This window comes from Cupressus sempervirens, chromosome 3 (assembly GCF_028749045.1).
Source record: "Cupressus sempervirens isolate cs-2001-9-10 chromosome 3, ASM2874904v1, whole genome shotgun sequence".
Classification (NCBI taxonomy): domain Eukaryota; kingdom Viridiplantae; phylum Streptophyta; class Pinopsida; order Cupressales; family Cupressaceae; genus Cupressus; species Cupressus sempervirens.
The window spans coordinates 911,428,184-911,446,603 of NC_143120.1; positions in this window are offsets into that span (position 1 = coordinate 911,428,184).

The window sequence follows — 18,420 nt, forward strand, 5'->3', positions numbered from 1 at the left end:
ATAACCTACCCTAAGCTCATGGAATCATAAATCACAAAATCACCATAGTCCTATACAAGCAACTAGAAAGAAATACCAAAAGATAATCCATAAAAAGAGCATCAAATCTCCATGAGCACATGAAAAGCATCCATAGATAGTCATGACCACAACAATTCTCTATTGGCAACCGAAGGCATCATTGATAATCAAAAGTATCCATTGGTTCTCAATAACCAAAATATATATCAAAATCATACTGATCGGGGACTCCAAAATGGTTGAGTCAAAACATGTCACAACATCACATCATCAAGAAATAAATCAACATTTCAGTCCCATCATGGCGACTGGAAAGTAACCCAAGGACAACTGATCGATGACTCAAAAATGGGCAAGTCAAGTGTCTCAGATACATATAACTTAGCTTCACTCAAGAAGAAAAATGAGCAATAACAATTAGTAAATAAAAACATCTCATAGAGCATACCATCACATTACCATGGTTGGGTTTATAAAGATCAGAATCAAAATATCATCACGACATCACAATCATAACCCCCGAGCCTCTGGTAGACATCCTATAACTGGTCAACACTAGTCAACCCAAAACCCAAAACAAGAAGCATAGAGAAAACACAATGCAAACATATGTTTTTGGTTTACTAAAATTACATAGTTGATTTGAGTATGGAGGTTTCTATTTATGTTTGCAAGTATACTTCAAGTATATAAGATTAGTCATTTGACCTACAAGTCAACTCGTTTGTTCCCTCGATAACATTATCCTTTCATTATTTAAAATTTCATTCTAAGAATAACTGAAGGATAAATATTTACTCATTAGATCATTTGACACTTAATAAAATCATTCGCTTTATTCTGCTAAGATCAATGTTACTAATTGAATAACTCTTCCTTATCATTAATTCAACTTCTCCAAACAAAACCAAAGGATCATATTCTTTTAAACTATAAGAAAGCCAGTTATCAATCTTCGAGTAAGAAGATTATAACTTTATTAAAATGATCAATTAAATTAATCAATTAACATAGGTACACAGTCCATGACTTTTATCATTCTAATAATACTTAATTAAAAATTAATTAAATATTCCTAAAATTTAAACCTTTTAATATTAATCGTTATAATAACTAAATCATCATTGACAACCATTATAATATCTAAAGTCATTATTCAAGTCATTAAAATAAGACTTGTCAACTTCGATGTAAATACTTAAAAACTTCACTAAAAGAATCGATTTTAGTATATCAATTAAAACTTTATTACATAACTTAATTATTAATTTAATTTAATTAACTCTAATTAATTAATTTAATTAATAATTACATATCCATATCAATGACCCAATTAATAACTAGCCATAATTTGTAAGTTAAAGGCCAACCATAATCCAATTCTCTAATATTAATAATGACTTGTTAATATTTAATAACAAGTTATATTGGAAATCTTATTAATAAATCTATAATGACCACATTCATCATTCTTTCCAATGAATACTAATATCTCCTTAACAAATTTGTATTATCGATAATCATTTCAGTTAAACCCATTGCTTCAATTTAATTAATTAGTTAAATTAAACAGCTATTACATAACTATATTACAACTCCATTAACATTTAAAATAATGCTCTAGAATTTCCACAAATTCATCTTGATTCTATTTAATCAATTTCACATTAATCTTAACAACTTGAATTAAACAACTTTTCCATTAACTAATCTTAATTAAATCATATTAATTAAGTTGACTAATAATGTACATAGTTTCGCAATCCATGACCCCTTATCATTTCAATGTTACTTAATTAAATATTTTTAAATCATTATAATAATTATTTATTATTAATAATATATATATATATATATAAACGTTTAATAATAATAATATCATTTTAAAACATAATTAAATCAAAATGCAAAAATCATTTTTTGCAACACATATCCATCAACATCATATATATACATATAAATCTCCTGTGGTACGCAGGGACCCTACGGTCGCAGGGCCTGCGACGTCAGCTAGTACCAAGTACCGCTGGGTACACTGCTATATGGGGGCGTGGGTTTCGTCCCGCCCCCCCACTTTTATAAATATTTTTCTTAGAACAAAATGTTCTTTCAAAACATATTTCGATTTGTGAATTTAGATTGAATAATAATTTTTCTCCAACTGTGATTTAAGAGTGATCTATTATATATATATATTTATATTTGTGTATATATGTATATATTTGTGTGTGTGTGTGTGTCTATATATATATATATATATATATATATATGTATGTATATATATATTTGTATATATATATATATGTATATATATATTTGTATATATATATATGTATATATGTATTTGTATATATATATATGTATATATGTATATATATATATGTATATATATATATATATATATATATGTATGTATATATATATATATATTTGTATATATATATATGTATATATATAATTAAATGCAGATTATTATCAAGAATTATAGCATATATGTATATATATTTATACACACACACACACACACACATGCATATTTGCATAATTTTAAAAGAGAAAAAATACATAACTTTAAAATAAACAGGGTTATCTTATTCTATAAGTTAAGAATTCTCATAAAATAATTGTTCTCTAATTTATCCATTAAATAAAAGGGTTTGTTCATACACATCAAAAAACCCTTATCTAATCAAATCCTGGATTCTAATAAAATTCGAACCCAATCCCGATTTAAAACTAGTTTCTTTTCATGAATGGAAGCTAGGGTTTTCTAATTGAGTTCTCTATTGATTACTTCACACAAAGAGAAAATCAACATGCAAATCTAAATTAAACATTCATCACAAGAATTATCCAAGCAGTCATCAAACAGACATGAGGAAGATAGGAAGAGAAAGCATGCAAAAAGGGAATATGCAAAAATCACGAGTGCACCTGGATACTGATGCTAATTCCCTTCTCCTCAGAATCCGCAAAGTAAGCTCCTTCCTTCTCCCACATTCCTAGTCTCCAACCACGCTCTGAATGCTCCTCCTAAGCTTCTAAGAGTGCCTCCTTATAAAGAACTCTCAAGAAGCACCTAGAATTTCTCTAGAAGCAACCAGAAGGTGTTGACAACAAAGCACGATTTTTTTCCAACCTTTTAGATGAGTCATAAGGTTGTAGAAACCATGTGCTTAATTTCTGTGCTAACCCCTATGTTGTTGACAACACGTGCATAATTAGAGTGCAAACTCTTGTGTTGTCTACATGACAACTCCCAAGAATTTGCAAACTCCTAAATATTAAAATAATGCACAATAATTAATTTAATATTCACTTTACTCTTTTCAATTTACTTTATTAATTTTTAAATCTTATGCACTCACTTTAATAACTCCACTTGTTTTTATCTTAATATATTTATATTTTAATCATATGCACACATCATGCAATTTAAAATCTTTTAATAATTTTAATATCTTTTCCACTTCTAAATTCATTTACGAAACTTAATTGCTAAAATATTTATTAACTTAAATAAATATTATCACATTCCAACTTTAAAAATTATAACTTTTATCTTCAAATTTAATTATTCTATTTAATTAATTTCCTAATTAATTAAATAAAATAAATATTAAAATACCATATTAATTTTCTATTAAATTAAACCATTAATTAATTCTTTTAATTGGGCTTAATTAATAGAAAATACACTAAAGACTCATAAAATAAACTACGAAAAACTCACTATAGAAAAACACATACAAAATCAAACCAAAAAGGTTAATATCATGAATTATGTCATCTGGCGCATTCGGAGGGTACTCAACTTAGATACTTGGCCTAATTTCTAATTAGGACAAATGGCTTAAAGGGTTGGGATTTGGACTTGAGAATTTATCTCCCTTCTCTTACCATTGAGATAATGTGATACGGTACACTCATCCTAGCAATTCAGAGAAGTCGATACCCTATACCTACAACTTACATAAAAACTATGCATGTACATACACAATATATACTCAGCTAAGCTAAACAAGCAATGGCAGAAAGTGGTGCATCGTGTAGATCCCGACTAGCAGGTGAGTACGACTCCATTCCTTAACCACATCAGAAATGCCATCCAAGAACAAACACACACACCATACACATGCAAGTATGGGGTAAGTATCCATAAGAAAACACATTTGATAATAAACCATCTAACTAATCATCATCAATAAATGGAAATAATGTAATAGTCATCATGCATACATGAAATGTAGAGTCTAAGTAATCTCATCACATATCAACTGAATCCATAGCACAATATCTGATATCAACATAAAACTAGCCTTAAAAGAGTTCGACAATGATAACAAAAATGTGACCTAGCGACATGCACTACATCCAACCCCCCTAGAATGAGCCTTACTTCTGGAAGCTTGCAAGAATGATAATATTGAAGAACTCACTATGCGGGTCCCCTTGAACCCTTTCCCCCTATAGGGAAATATGATTCCTTTGGTGACACTACAACACACTTAGAGCAATATGATTCTGGTTTAATGATAAATTGAAAACCATATCGATCCAACATTCATTCTTCTAACAACTTACTAAAATAGATCCCCTAATACATTCAAAACAAGAGCAACTTAATGCTTGCAAAGATAATCAAAGGCATACTACCTTAAAACATAGATAAGAGATACATGTTTTGAAAACATAATAAGTTTCAATTTTCAGTTTTTCTCATGTTTAGGTTTTAGTATAATTTCAGTTTTGAAATCAAAGCATTGAGGTATGAAAAATATTCATGTAACAGTTTTAAGTTCTATTTCATTTCACCTAGTTTTAAGTTTTCAGTTTAAAAGTGATACGCATGATAGTTCAATGTTTTTGTTTTCCTCAAATAGTTAACACTAGTGGCATTCCAATATACCTAGGGCTCCCAATGTTGAAACTCAAGCTCTAATACCAAATGTAATGCCCCGCCAAAGGATCTAAGGAATTAACCTAAAGTTTTCACTAAGTTTGGTAGCAATTTTTTTTTAAAACATGAAAGTAATACCATTCATAACATAGTAACAAAAGCAACAACATCACTTAACTGAAAATACACATAACATACATACATAATAGGTTACATTCGTTAAGGATCCCTTAACGTTGAATCACATCTAAATTAACTATTAATGAATCCATCTAATACTACATCCACATGCAATAATAATGATACATCCAACGTACTTGAACTACATCATCATACTAACATATGTAAATCATTAGTGTAAGGATACATGTCCACCATCAGAATCCATGAAGATAGATGCCAACAAAGAATGCATCAACCATGGTGTCTCAGACAGATCTCAAATGATAAGAGTGATAAAGCACTACCACCCGACCACATGGAACCTAAATGGTCCACTCACAGCGCACTGAGGAGATAATCTCAAGTCCCAAACAGGATATCAAAATCACAAAGTATAAATACTCTCTAAGTCCAAGAATACTAAAAGTATACTAACTCAAAGGTTCCAATCACAAAACTGACATCTAATCCTAGAGGCACACAAAGACATGTAGGAAACCTACTGTGTAAGCAGGCAAGTTTCATCCAATAAATCATGTAGAAGTTACCCTAGCAGTTAGCTTAGGACTCCAAGGTCCCTACTGATCTTTATGCGGCCACTAGTATCCTCTCATACTGACAAGGCATACTATGGAATGCAAGGTCGCAACCAAGCATTCTCTCTACTCCCATCCTAGTCTATACTAGCACTCAAGGCATGGACGAGAACAAAACAATTATCTTATTAGGTTCATTTAATCACCATTTAGTGTAAATTGTTTCACTTATTAAAACAAATTACAATGAGTTACCCTAGCAGCCACTTAGGGCCCCAACCCCCATTGCAAGCCACTTTTCGACACTACAAAGAGATAACCTACCCTAAGCTCATGGAATCATAAATCACAAAATCACCACAGTCCTATACAAGCGACTAGAAAGAAATACCAAAAGATAATCCATAAAAAGAGCATCAAATCTCCATGAGCACATGAAAAGCATTCATAGATAATCTGACCACAAAAGTTCTCTATTGGCAAGTGAAGGCATCACTGATAATCAAAAGTATCCATTGGTTCTTGTTGTCACTTAGGTTTGCACCCTTGTCCAAGGCCTATGCGCGAGGACAACCTAGTGAAACATGGAAACAACCTCCAAGCTGTGGGACTTGAACTGCGAGGTTGAGTCTGCGGAGAAGGTCGGCTTCCTCTTACTATCAGGCTACACCTAACTACTCTCGAAAGGAAAAGGGGAAGAAGGAGATGTAGAAAACAACTCAACCCTACCTAAACTATGGAGGTGATGCACCAAAATAGAGTATTCAGACCCATTTCTGCCAATATATGCACTACTGAACCAGAAGGAAACTAAGGATATACACATACAGGCTTGTTTTGATCTAATAACCACATGTAGATCAGGAAACCAAATTGAATAACACAAGGAAAGAGGAATCTCACTTATATATTATCCAATAGGAAAAAATAGATACAGTATGCAAGCTATAGATCTTAACAATACACCAATGAGAGGCAAGAAGGATGCACATATACATTAATGGCTAAAGGAGATAAAACAAAAAATCATACAATTCAGAGGCATAGGGAATTTTACACTGAGAATTGCGGAGCAATATCAAAGAACAATAGAGAAGGGTCCCCCTTTAGAATTGTACAAGATTTTCCTTTATAGTTCAGGCATAACTGAGGAAATTTTCTCTGCATTAACTGCTCAACTATTGCCATCAATCTCCCATACAAAAATATCCGGTCAAAGATCACACTCAAGCATGTTTCTGAGGTACAAAATTAGGTATTTGATTGAAGAAATGCCTCAAGTAGATAGAAGCGGCACTAATGAATGATCCTGACAAAGTAGATAGATCTGCACAGTGATGGAAGGTCATTCTGTACCCTATATTCATTCTGAGTTGGTGGCAATTGATTGCAAAATTGAATCCATGGCAAAGACTCCTAATTTTATCATTTTTGGTTCATGAAATAGCGAATCAAACAAGTCAACTCAACTCTATACGCCAGCTAGGCCACGTGGACCAATCATCTCTCTTTATTCTACCACCTGGGGAGTCCTCCCATGGTTGATCACCTTCATTGAACTAACAGCACCAGCGTTCGAATATTAACGCTAACTGTGATGGTTACACTAACTGCCAGTCGACCGTCAATCCTGACCGAGCCGGTGAGACACGTGTCATCAGGACGCTATGTTTCCAACGTATACATCATGCAGCTTCTTCATAACACGATGGCACCTGTCATCGATCGTCTTGATCTGACGGAAATGAAAGATCTGTCCCTCTTTACTGTGCTGGCTACATGGAAATATGGCCTTACCAGGACACGTGGCAGTAGGGCGCTATGTCGCCAATGTTATCTCCCAAGAAGTTCCTCATAGTGCGATGGCGCCCACCATAGATCAGTCTCAATCTGACAATCAGAACCACATCATACTCTGCACATCATTTCCTCTAAAAGATGCTAGGCCTGTGAAACGCTGTGCTCTGACACGTATACTTGCCACCTCCCTGTTGGCCATTTGAAGCGCCAACCTGGCAGATCCAAGACTTGACCCCACGGAGTGGCCACATGTCAACTAGGCATCATGTTGCTATGAGAAAGAGGTCAAATTCCCATAGTGCCATAGCGCCTAACTGATGACATGTCCTCTAATTTGCACGTGGCTCCCTCTGATTTGCCACCATGGCACTGGGCTTTCTGACTGTGCAGATGAGGTACAAATGGGACCCAACTATCTGATCGCTCCTATCATCAATTTGATCTTCTATTTGGGCACTATGTCGCCAACCGAAAACTCATGGGTTTTTCGTTGGCAAGATGGCGCCTTACCGCTTTTTGAGACTTTTGACCATCAGAACATGCTTGCCTGCCGCCGTGAACACTTTCTGGTCCATCGTGAAACTTTTTTGACCTGCCGAACACTAGGACGTGTTTGCTAAATGTTGACCCACCAATGCAACGTGTCTTCAAGGTGCTATGTCGCCATCGTAAATCCCACGCAGCTTCCCCATAGTGCAATGGTGCCATCCGTTGACCTACCTTGATCTGACGGCAGAGAACTTGCGGGCCACAAAACATATGTTATAAGGTTCAGAACTTGGTATTTAATATTCAAATGGGTATTAAAATATTACTAATTGGGGAGATGATCGTTGGGTGGGGTAACATTTGAATTTTGAAATTTGGCAGGCTAAACAAAATGTGGTAACATTCTGGCGACTCATAGGGGATGCAAGCCTGCTATGCATCAGACCAGTGCCTATGAAAAATCCATTGGGCTATGGAGTCAAAAAATATGAACCTACAAACTGTAAAACCCTAACCTGTTTGTGAGGAGATCAAAACATTAAAAACCCTAGCTCTGCAACTACAACTAGAAACAAAAAACAAAAATTCCTCTACAACCTAAGACACCTTAAAAACTGCTACCTCACAGGGAGACGGCTGTGCCCACGTACTTCTTGAAAAGCAGGAAATAACAGAAAAGAAACTAAACTACTTATGTACATGGATCCACAAATTTTTAGAAATAGGGCTTCAGATAGATCCCATTGACTGCAATGGGCAAAATTTCTCCATTCGGCCTGCTCAAGTGAAATGCATTAGCCTATTTGCAACTGGCAATTAGATAGGGGCCACTCCATAATGGGTCAAACTTGGAATGTCTTCCTGGTTTTGCTCTGTCAGAATCCCACTTTAGAACTAAATCTCCTTCTTTGAAGGTCCTAACCCTAGTTTTCTTATCAAAATTCCTTTTCATCTGCTACTGATGTATCTATAGGTTTTGCATAGCCTTGTTTCTCTTTTCTTCTAGTTCAATCAACTTTTCCATTCTTACTGACATGGCATTATCTTCAATCAATTCTAGCTGATGAGCCAACTCCAAGGATGGGAATTCCAATGAAATTGGGAGTCTAGCCTCCCTACCATATACCAGCACAAAAGGTGAATTTCCAATAGATCTCTTGGGTGTTATCCTATCACCCCACAGAGTAGTTCTTAATTTCTTATGCCAGACCCTCTGATTGTCTTCTATTGTCCTCTTCATGATTCTGATCAGATTCTTGTTGGAAAACTCAGCCAAACCATTACCCTAGGGATAGTAATTTGATGATGTGCTCAGGTAGAAATTGTGATTCATTGTCCATGCACAAATCTGGGTTCCAACAAAAGACTTGGCATTGTTCGAAATGATAGTAGAAGGAGCACCAAATCTAGATACAATTCCATCAAGGAATTCAACAACTGATGGTTCTGTGCATCCTTCAAGGCAACTACCTCTGTCCATCTAGTGAAATAATTAGTAGTAGCCAAAATCCATTTATGATCTACCCTAGATGGAGGATTAATGGGGCCTATAAAATCCAACCCCCACTAGGTAAAGGGTTGATCCACCTGAATAGGATGAACGGGGAGAGCTCAAGCCTTTGTTTGCCTGAAAAGAAAGCACACTTCTCACATTTTCTCACATATCCATAACAATTATGGAACAGAGATGGCCAATAATAACCAGGCCTCATGATGTTCATGGCAGTTGTTCTTGCAGAGAAATGGCCACCATTAGGGCCATCATGAAGTTCCTTAATCATCCTTTCAGCCTGATCCTCTTCAATGCATCTCAATAGGATCCCATTAAAATCCCTCCTGAATAGGATACCATCAATTACAACATAGAGAATGGACTGCAGTCTATATTGTCTCCTTTTGATTTTGTCCAATCCCTGAGGGTATCCATTCCCTGATAAGAAGCTCTTCATATCATTTATCTAGTTCCTTGGACCATTAATGTTTCTTACCTCCTACTGCTCTATTATTACCATAACAGCCTCTTCATCTGAATCCTGACCTGATAACATTTGTTTGCATAATCCTCTCCCTCTTACCAGCTTGATAATCTGAATATCAACATCATACTCCATTACCTTAGTGATCCATCTAGCTCTTGTTTCACTGATATCCTTGTTTAACAGGAAGTCTTTTACACTGGCATGGGGCACCAACAAATGGATCCTATTGTGGGATAAGAGGTGTTTGAATTTCTTCAAGGCTCTGATGACCACAAGGGCCTGCTTCTCAACAAAGCTGTACTTATCTTCATATTCCTTAAGCCCTTCACTAAAGAAGGCTATGGGCTGCTCCTCATCCTTATCATTTGTTTGAGTCAAGATAGTAGAGATACTTGACTCACCACCTAGAGTGTAGAGGATGAAATCTTTCTCAAAATTTAGATTCATGAGAGTAGGGGCTGAGGCTATGGCTACCTTGATTTCTTCAAAACTCTCCTTCCCTTCCTTGGTCCATGAAAAGACCATACCTTTCTTAAGCATAGCTGTAAGAGGTTTCACCATGGTAGCAAGATTAAGAATAAACCTTCTTACAAAATTTATTCTACCAAGGAAACTTTGCAGCCCCTTCTTGTGTTTAGTAAGAGGAAGGGCAAGAGGAAGGGCAAGTATTGCCTTTTTTCTTTCTAGATCAATGGTCAACCCATCCTTAGATAGAATGTGTCCCAATAATTTTTCTTGGCTTGTAGCAAAGAAACACTTGGTTGGGTTAAGGGAAACCCCAAACTCTCTACATCTTAGAAATACCTGTCTTAGATGATCAAAATGATCTTCTATATTTTTTGAATATACAGTTATATCATCAAGTTATACTAAGACAAACTTGTCAATTAATTTTTTAAAGGTCATCTCCATTGCCTTTTGAAATGTGGCACCTGCATTTGTTAGTCCAAATGGCATCTTGCAATAAGCATAGGAGCCCCATTTAGTATTAAATGTTGTCTTATATCTGTCAGATTCTTTAACCAACACTAGGTTGTATCCAGAAAATCCATCAAGAAAAGAGAATCTCCTTGACCCACTAACCTTGGATAGAATTTGCTCCGTGGAAGGGAGAGGATGGTGATCTTTAAGAGAAGCCTGATTGAGGTCTCTAAAGTCCACACACTGTCAGATTTCTCCATTTTTCTTTCTTACAAGGAAAAGGTTAGCTACCCATGATGAGTGTTTGATAGGAAATATTATATTAGCTTCTATCAACTTGGATAGCTCTTTTCTCATTAGAGGCTCAATCTTAGGATTCACTGGCCTCTATTTTTGCCTTACTGGTTTGGCCTTATCAATTAAATCTATGGTATGCTGAAACAAACTAGGGTTAAACCCTTTTAAATAATCATATTTCCAAGAAAATACATCATTAAATTCTTGACATAGATGGATGAAGTTTTCTTGCTCAGTTTCAAAACATACCTTCCCCATATTCAAAAATTTTCCATCAGCAATTGTAACTGGGGCATAATCATCCTTTTCTACAGCTAGATTCATTCCTTTGCCTCTTGTTTGATCATCAAGATTAAAGACACTCTCCAAGGTAATGAGACCCATGGGCAACTTGTTAGAACTGAGATGAATGATCTGTTCACCATATTGATCTTGTAGTCTTGACTAGTTTCTATCTGAGAATTCTGCCTCATTCTGCAAGAAACTCACAATTTTCTCATCAGAATCAAACACTTGCCAATGAGTGTTGTTGTCAGGGATGGCAGGCCTCACTACCACCCTTATTTTTTTCTTCTTCTCTTCCTCAAGATTCCCTGGTACATCATAAGACACACCCACTACTGCAAGTCTATCAGCATGTTTATTTTCTTTCCTAGGAATACTCTGAATATTAAATGCATTGAAGCCCTCAAGAAAATCCCAAACCCTGTGTTTGTAAGACTTGAGTAGGCCATTTCTGGTAATATTCTGGTTTCTTACTTGATTAACTACCAACTCACTATCCCCATATACTCTCAAGGCTTGAATTCCTCTCTTTTGGGCAAGTAAGAGACCTTGAATCAAAGATTCATACTCAGCTATATTATTAGTGCAATTGAATTGGAGCCTAAAGGAGAACTAGTATCTTATTTGCATAGGAGAGATCAGAATAACACCAGCCCCTAATCCATTTCTATTCTTTGAGATGTCAAATTACATACTCCATGTTCCACTTATATCATCATTAGTCCCGATAAGGTCAGGAACTTGAGCATCTTTCTCTATTATGCAATATGTACTAAGACTTGTCTCAAGAGTCTCTGACATAGACTCAAACTAATATGTACTTGCCCATTCATCTAAGAAGAAATAAGAAATCTCCACTATGGAAGTGGCAGGCTCATTTACTATGTCATTTTCATCCATCTCTAGAATAGGGCAATTTGTGTTGATGGGATAGGGGTTATAAGATTCAATGTGATGAAGGGCTTGAGGTTCTACTTTGATTTAGGCATTGGCTCCATATCTGGTCTTAAATGACATATATGACCAATCAGCAGATATGAATCCACCAATTTGAGCAGTGAAGTTTCTTGAAAGATAGATAGCAAAATAGGGCTTGACTTCAGCAACAGATATGTCTTGAATCACAGTGCAACTAGGGCATGCATGTAGGGCCATCTCCATAGTCCTAAGGATACCTATAGTTTTGATAGTACTACCATCTAATTGTAACACATCCCTAACAATGGGTTCATATTTCATTTCTAAAGCATCAACAACACACCTAGGCATTACTGAGCTACTAGCCCCTGAATCTATCATGCAATTGTGGACTAATTTGCCTCCTATAATCAGAGAAACATAGAATGGAGGAGGTATAACCTTTTTACTTGTCTCCACATCCCCTGTTGGTTGTACTAGACTTGTGGCACTCTCCATGGTAGATGGTTGATCCTTGGGTTCAATCTTCTCTAACTCTTGCTCCATTATCCTCTTCTGTATTAGTATGGTAGCAATGGCATCCCACATGGAGATATTCACATTGGTCTTCTTCATTTTCTCTACCACATTAAATGGTGAATTAGGAACTTTGGTAGAAACTTTGAGAGCTGCACCTATAAGTGGTTGAGATGGGGCAACATAAGGATCACTTGCATCTTTCTTTCTAGAATCTTTCTTTTGCTTCTGTGAAGTACTTGTTTGTTCATTAGCTGCATGTGCATGAGGTGTAGCACTTGAAGTTGAGGCCTGCTTAGGAGAAGGAGGGGCAACATGTTCCATAGCTCTCTTCTTACTTCTTGTGTTATGGGTAACGAAATCCTAGTTTACATTACAATGCTCCCCAATCTGATGATTCATGAAAGAGCAATCATCACATCCTTGAATATATGAGGCCTCCTTGGGATGATCCTTCTTGTATGATTTCTTTGTTGTAGGTTCTTGATCAGTCAAGGCCAAATAAGATTATGCCTTCTGGCACATGCAATAGGTATAAGAATAGTTGCAGGAAGGACAGAAATCTTGACCTTGGGCCAAGTTATTTTGAGGGACTATAGCTCTATTATGATTTGAGCTTGAAGTAGAAGCATGACTATTTTGCCTACCCTGATCAAAAGAGCTATTCCACTGATTAGGAGACCTACCAACATTTGGAGCTTGATATTGCAATTGGGGAGGCTTGCCACCTTGAGCTTACTGCCTTTCTAAGGTGACCACCTTGTTACTCATTTTTTGTATTATAGAAAAGCTATCCTCTAATCTCTTCCCTTGGTCCTTCAACTCCCTCGCCTACTCTTGCAATTTTTTATCTAGGGCCTTCTCTCTTTTATCTGTATTCAACACTACACCTTGGAGCATATCTTTGAGTTCATCTATCCCATTTGAGGATGTGGAAGCTTGAGGAACTGGAGGAAGGGCTTGTGATGGAGAAGTTGTAGGAAGAGGGGTCGTTGCTGGTTGGTGGTTGGGAACATCAGGAAAGAAAGGCATAGGGGGCCTTGGAGCCAATTGTCCTCCTTGTATCAAGATGTTCTCAACATTTATGGCTATCTCATAAGCATTAGGCAAGGTATCTCCTCCCATAGTTTGGATTGTAGTGGCAATATCACTGTTAAACACTCTAAGGTAATGCAAGAAGGCATTACCAGGGGTAGGTTTCACTGTATTGGGTATTCTATCCCATGTCTTTTGAAATCTATAATTAAAATCAGTCATACATTCATGGGGGCCTCTTTTTACTGTAGTCAACTACTCTAAAAGTGACAAATGGTCACTCTTATCCTCAAAATGTTTGCATAATCCTGCTCCTAGTCCATCCCAATTAGTTATAGAACCATGAACTAAGCCTCTATACCACTGTAATGCTTTTCCTTTTAAAGATGAAGCTATAAGTCTGACAACAACATCATCCTCTGTAATACCATGAATATTATAGACATTTGCTACCTCTTGGATATGCTCTAAAGGGGAGATGGAAGTTTCACCAGTAAAATTGAGTATACCTTTTAGTGTAGATACTGGTATATCATGTCTTTGGGCTAACAACAGAGGACTTCCACCATTAAAGGTGGAAAAAGCATGAACTCTTGGCTGTTCCATGTAAACAAGTGTTCTATTGATGAGTGTTGATGGCAATCTAGGCTGAGTTCGAGCAATAGGAGGAGTAGAGATAGATCTTATAGGTATATTAACTGTTATTACACCCCTAACTGGTGATAATGAAGTTCTAGTCCTCTTTCTTCTAGGATTTGAAAGAGAAAGCTCTTGATATTTAAATTTACCTCTAGAAGATGCCTGTGTTTCAGCTTTGGGCATGAATTTTTGCAACTTTGGCTTGGAACCAGATTTGTTGATGTTCAAAGTCACCAAGTACTTTGAAGGATTAGCCTCTTAAAGACTTGAATACTGAAGCCAGGACTACCTCTTTAACATTAATCTCTGAAACTCTTTCTTCTTGACACCAGTAGGCTTTAAATTTTGTTTGAAAAAGTGTCCCATCGGGCATGCCAAAAATTGTTGTCACTTAGGTTTGCACCCTTGTCCAAGGCCTATGTGCAAGGACAACCTAGTGAAACATGGAAACAACCTCCAAGTTGTGGGACTTGAACTGCGAGGTTGAGTCTTCAGAGAAGGCTGGCTTCCTCTTACTATTAGGGTGCACCTAACTACTCTCAAAAGGAAAAGGGGAAGAAGGAGATGCAGAAAACAACTCTACCCTACCTAAACTATGGAGGTGATGCACCAAAATAGAGTATTCAGACCCATTTCTGCCCATATATGCACTACTGAACCAGAACTAAACTAAGGATATACACATACAGACTTGTTTTGATCTAATAACCACATGCAGATCAGGAAACCAAACTGAATAACACAAGGAAAGAGGAATCTCACTTATATATTATCCAATAGGCAAAAATAGATACAGTATGCAGGCTACAGATCTCAACAATACACCAATGAGAGGCAAGAAGGATGTACATACACATTAATGGCTGAAGGAGATAAAACAGAAAATCATACAGTTTAGAGGCACAGGGAATTTTACATTGAGAATTGCAGAGCAATATCAAAGAACAATAGAGAAGGGTCCCCCTTTAGAAATGTACAAAATTTGTTTTTATAGTTTAGGCATAACTGAGGAAACTGGCTCTACATTAACTACTCAACTACTACCATCAAGCTCCCATACAAAAATATTTGATCAAAGATCACACTCGAGCATGGTTCTGAGGTACAAAATCAGGTATTCGACTAAATAAATTCCTGGAGTAGATGGAAGTGGTGCTAATGAATGATCCTGACATAGTAGATAGATCTACAAAGTGATGGAAGGTCCTTCTGTACCCCGTATTCATTCTGAGTTGGTGGAAATTGATTGCAAAATTGAATCCATGGTGAAGACTCCTAATTTTATCATTTTTGGTTCATGAAATAGTAAATCAAACAAGTCAACTCAACTCTATACTCCAGCTGGGCCACGCGAGCCAATCATCTCTCTTTATTCTACCACCTGGGGAGTCCTTCCGCGGTTGACCACCTTCATTGAACTAATAGTGCCACCCTTCGAATATTAACGCTAACTGTGACGGTTACACTATCTGCCAACCAACCATCAATCCTGACCGGGCCAGTGAGACACGTGTCATCAGGGTGCTATGTCACCAATGTATACATCGTGCAGCTTCTTCATAGCATGATGGCACCTTCCATCGATCGTCTTGATCTGACGGCCATGAAAGATCTATCCCTCTTTATTGTGTTGGCTACATGGAAATATGGCCCCACTAGGACACATGGTGCCAGGGCACTATGTCGCCAATGTTATCTCCCGAGCAGTTCCTCATAGCACGTTGGCACCCACCGTAGATCAGTCTCAATCTGATGATCAGAACCATGTTGTACTCTGCACATCATTTCCTTTAAAAACTGTTGGGCTCGTGAAACATTGTGCTCTGGCATGTACACTTGGCACCTCCCTGTTGGCCATTTGAAGCACCGACCTAGCAGATCCAGGACTTGACCCCACAGAGTGGCCACATGTCAACTAGGCGCCATGTCGCTATGAGAAAGAGGTCAAATTTCCATAGCGCCATAGCACCCAACTGATGACATGTCCTCTGATTTGCATGTGACTCCCTCTGATTCACCACCATGGTGCCGAGCTTTTTGACTGTGCAGATGAGGTACAAATGGGACCCAACTGTCTAATCGCTCCTACCATCGATCTAATCTTCCGTTTGGGCGCTATGTTGCCAACAAAAAACTCATGGGTTTTCTATTGGTGACATGGCGCCGTACTACTTTTTGAGACTTCCGCCCATCAAAACATGCTCGCCTGTCGCCGTGAACACTTTTCGGTCCATCGTGGAACTTTTTCAACCCGCCAAACATTGGGACATGTTTGCTGAATGTGGACCCACCAACGCAACATGTTGTCAAGGCGCTATGTCGCCATCGTAAATCCCGTGCAGCTTCCCTATAACGCGATGTCGCCATCTGTTGATTTGCCTTGATCCGACGGTAGAGAACTTGCAGGCCGTAAAACATATGTTATAAGGTTTAGAACTTGGAATTTAATATTCCCATGGGTATTAGAATATTACTAATTAGGGAGGTGGCCATTGGGCTGGGTAACATTTGAATTTTGAAATTTGGCGGGCCAAACAAAATGTGGTAACAGTTCTTAATAACCAAAATTTATCTCAAAATCATACTGATTGGGGACTCCAAAATGGTTGAGTCAAAACATATCACAACATCGTATCATCAAGAAATAAATTAACATTTCAGTCCCATCATGGTGACTGGAAAGTAACCCAAGGATAACTAATCGATGACTTAAAAATGGTTAAGTCAAGTGTCTCAGATACACAGAACTCATCTTCACTCAAGAAGACTGATGAGCAATAACAATCAGTAAATACAAACATCTCATAGAGCATACTATCACATTACCATTGTTGGGTTTATAAAGATCAAAATCAAAACATCATCATGACATCACAATCATAACCCCCGAGCCTTTGGTAGACATCCTATAACTGGTCAACACTAGTCAACCCAAAACCCAAAATAAGAAGCATAGAGAAAACACAATGCAAACATATGTTTTTGGTTTACTAAAATTACATAGTTGATTTGAGTACGGAGGTTTCTGTTTCTGTTTGCAAGTATACTTCAAGTATATAAGATTAATCATTTGACCTACAAGTCAACCCATTTTTTCCCTTGATAACATTATCCTTCCATTATTTAAAATTTCATTGTAAGAATAAATGAAGGATAAATATTTACTCATTAGATCATTTGACACTTAATAAAATCATTCACTTTATTTTGCTAAGATCAATGTTACTAATTGAATAACTCTTCCTTATCATTAATTCAACTTCTCCAAACAAAACCAAAGGATCATATTCTTTTAAACTATAAGAAAGCCAGTTATAAATCTTCGAGTAAGAAGATTATAACTTTATTAAAATGATCAATTAAATCAATCAATTAACATAGGTACACAATGCATGGCTTTTATCATTCTAATAATACTTAATTAAATATTACTAAAATTTAAGAATTTTAATATTAATCGTTATAATAACTAAATCATCATTGACAACCATTATAATATCTAGTCATTATTCAAGTTATTAAAATAAGACTTATCAACTTCGATGTAAATACTTAACAACTTCATTAAAAGAATTGATATTAGTATATCAATTAAAACTTTATTGCATAACTTAATTATTAATTAAATTTAATTAACTCTAATTAATTAATTTAATTAATAATTACATATCCATATCAACGACCCAATTAATAACTAGCCATAATTTGTAAGTTAAAGGCCAACCATAATCCAATTCTCTAATATTAATAATGACTTGTTAATATTTAATAACAAGTTATATTGGAAATCTTATTAATAAATCTATAATGACCACATTCATCATTCTTTCCAATGAATACTAATATCTCCTTAACAAATTCGTATTATTGATAATCATTTCAGTTAAACCCATTGCTTCAATTTGATTAATTAATTAAATTA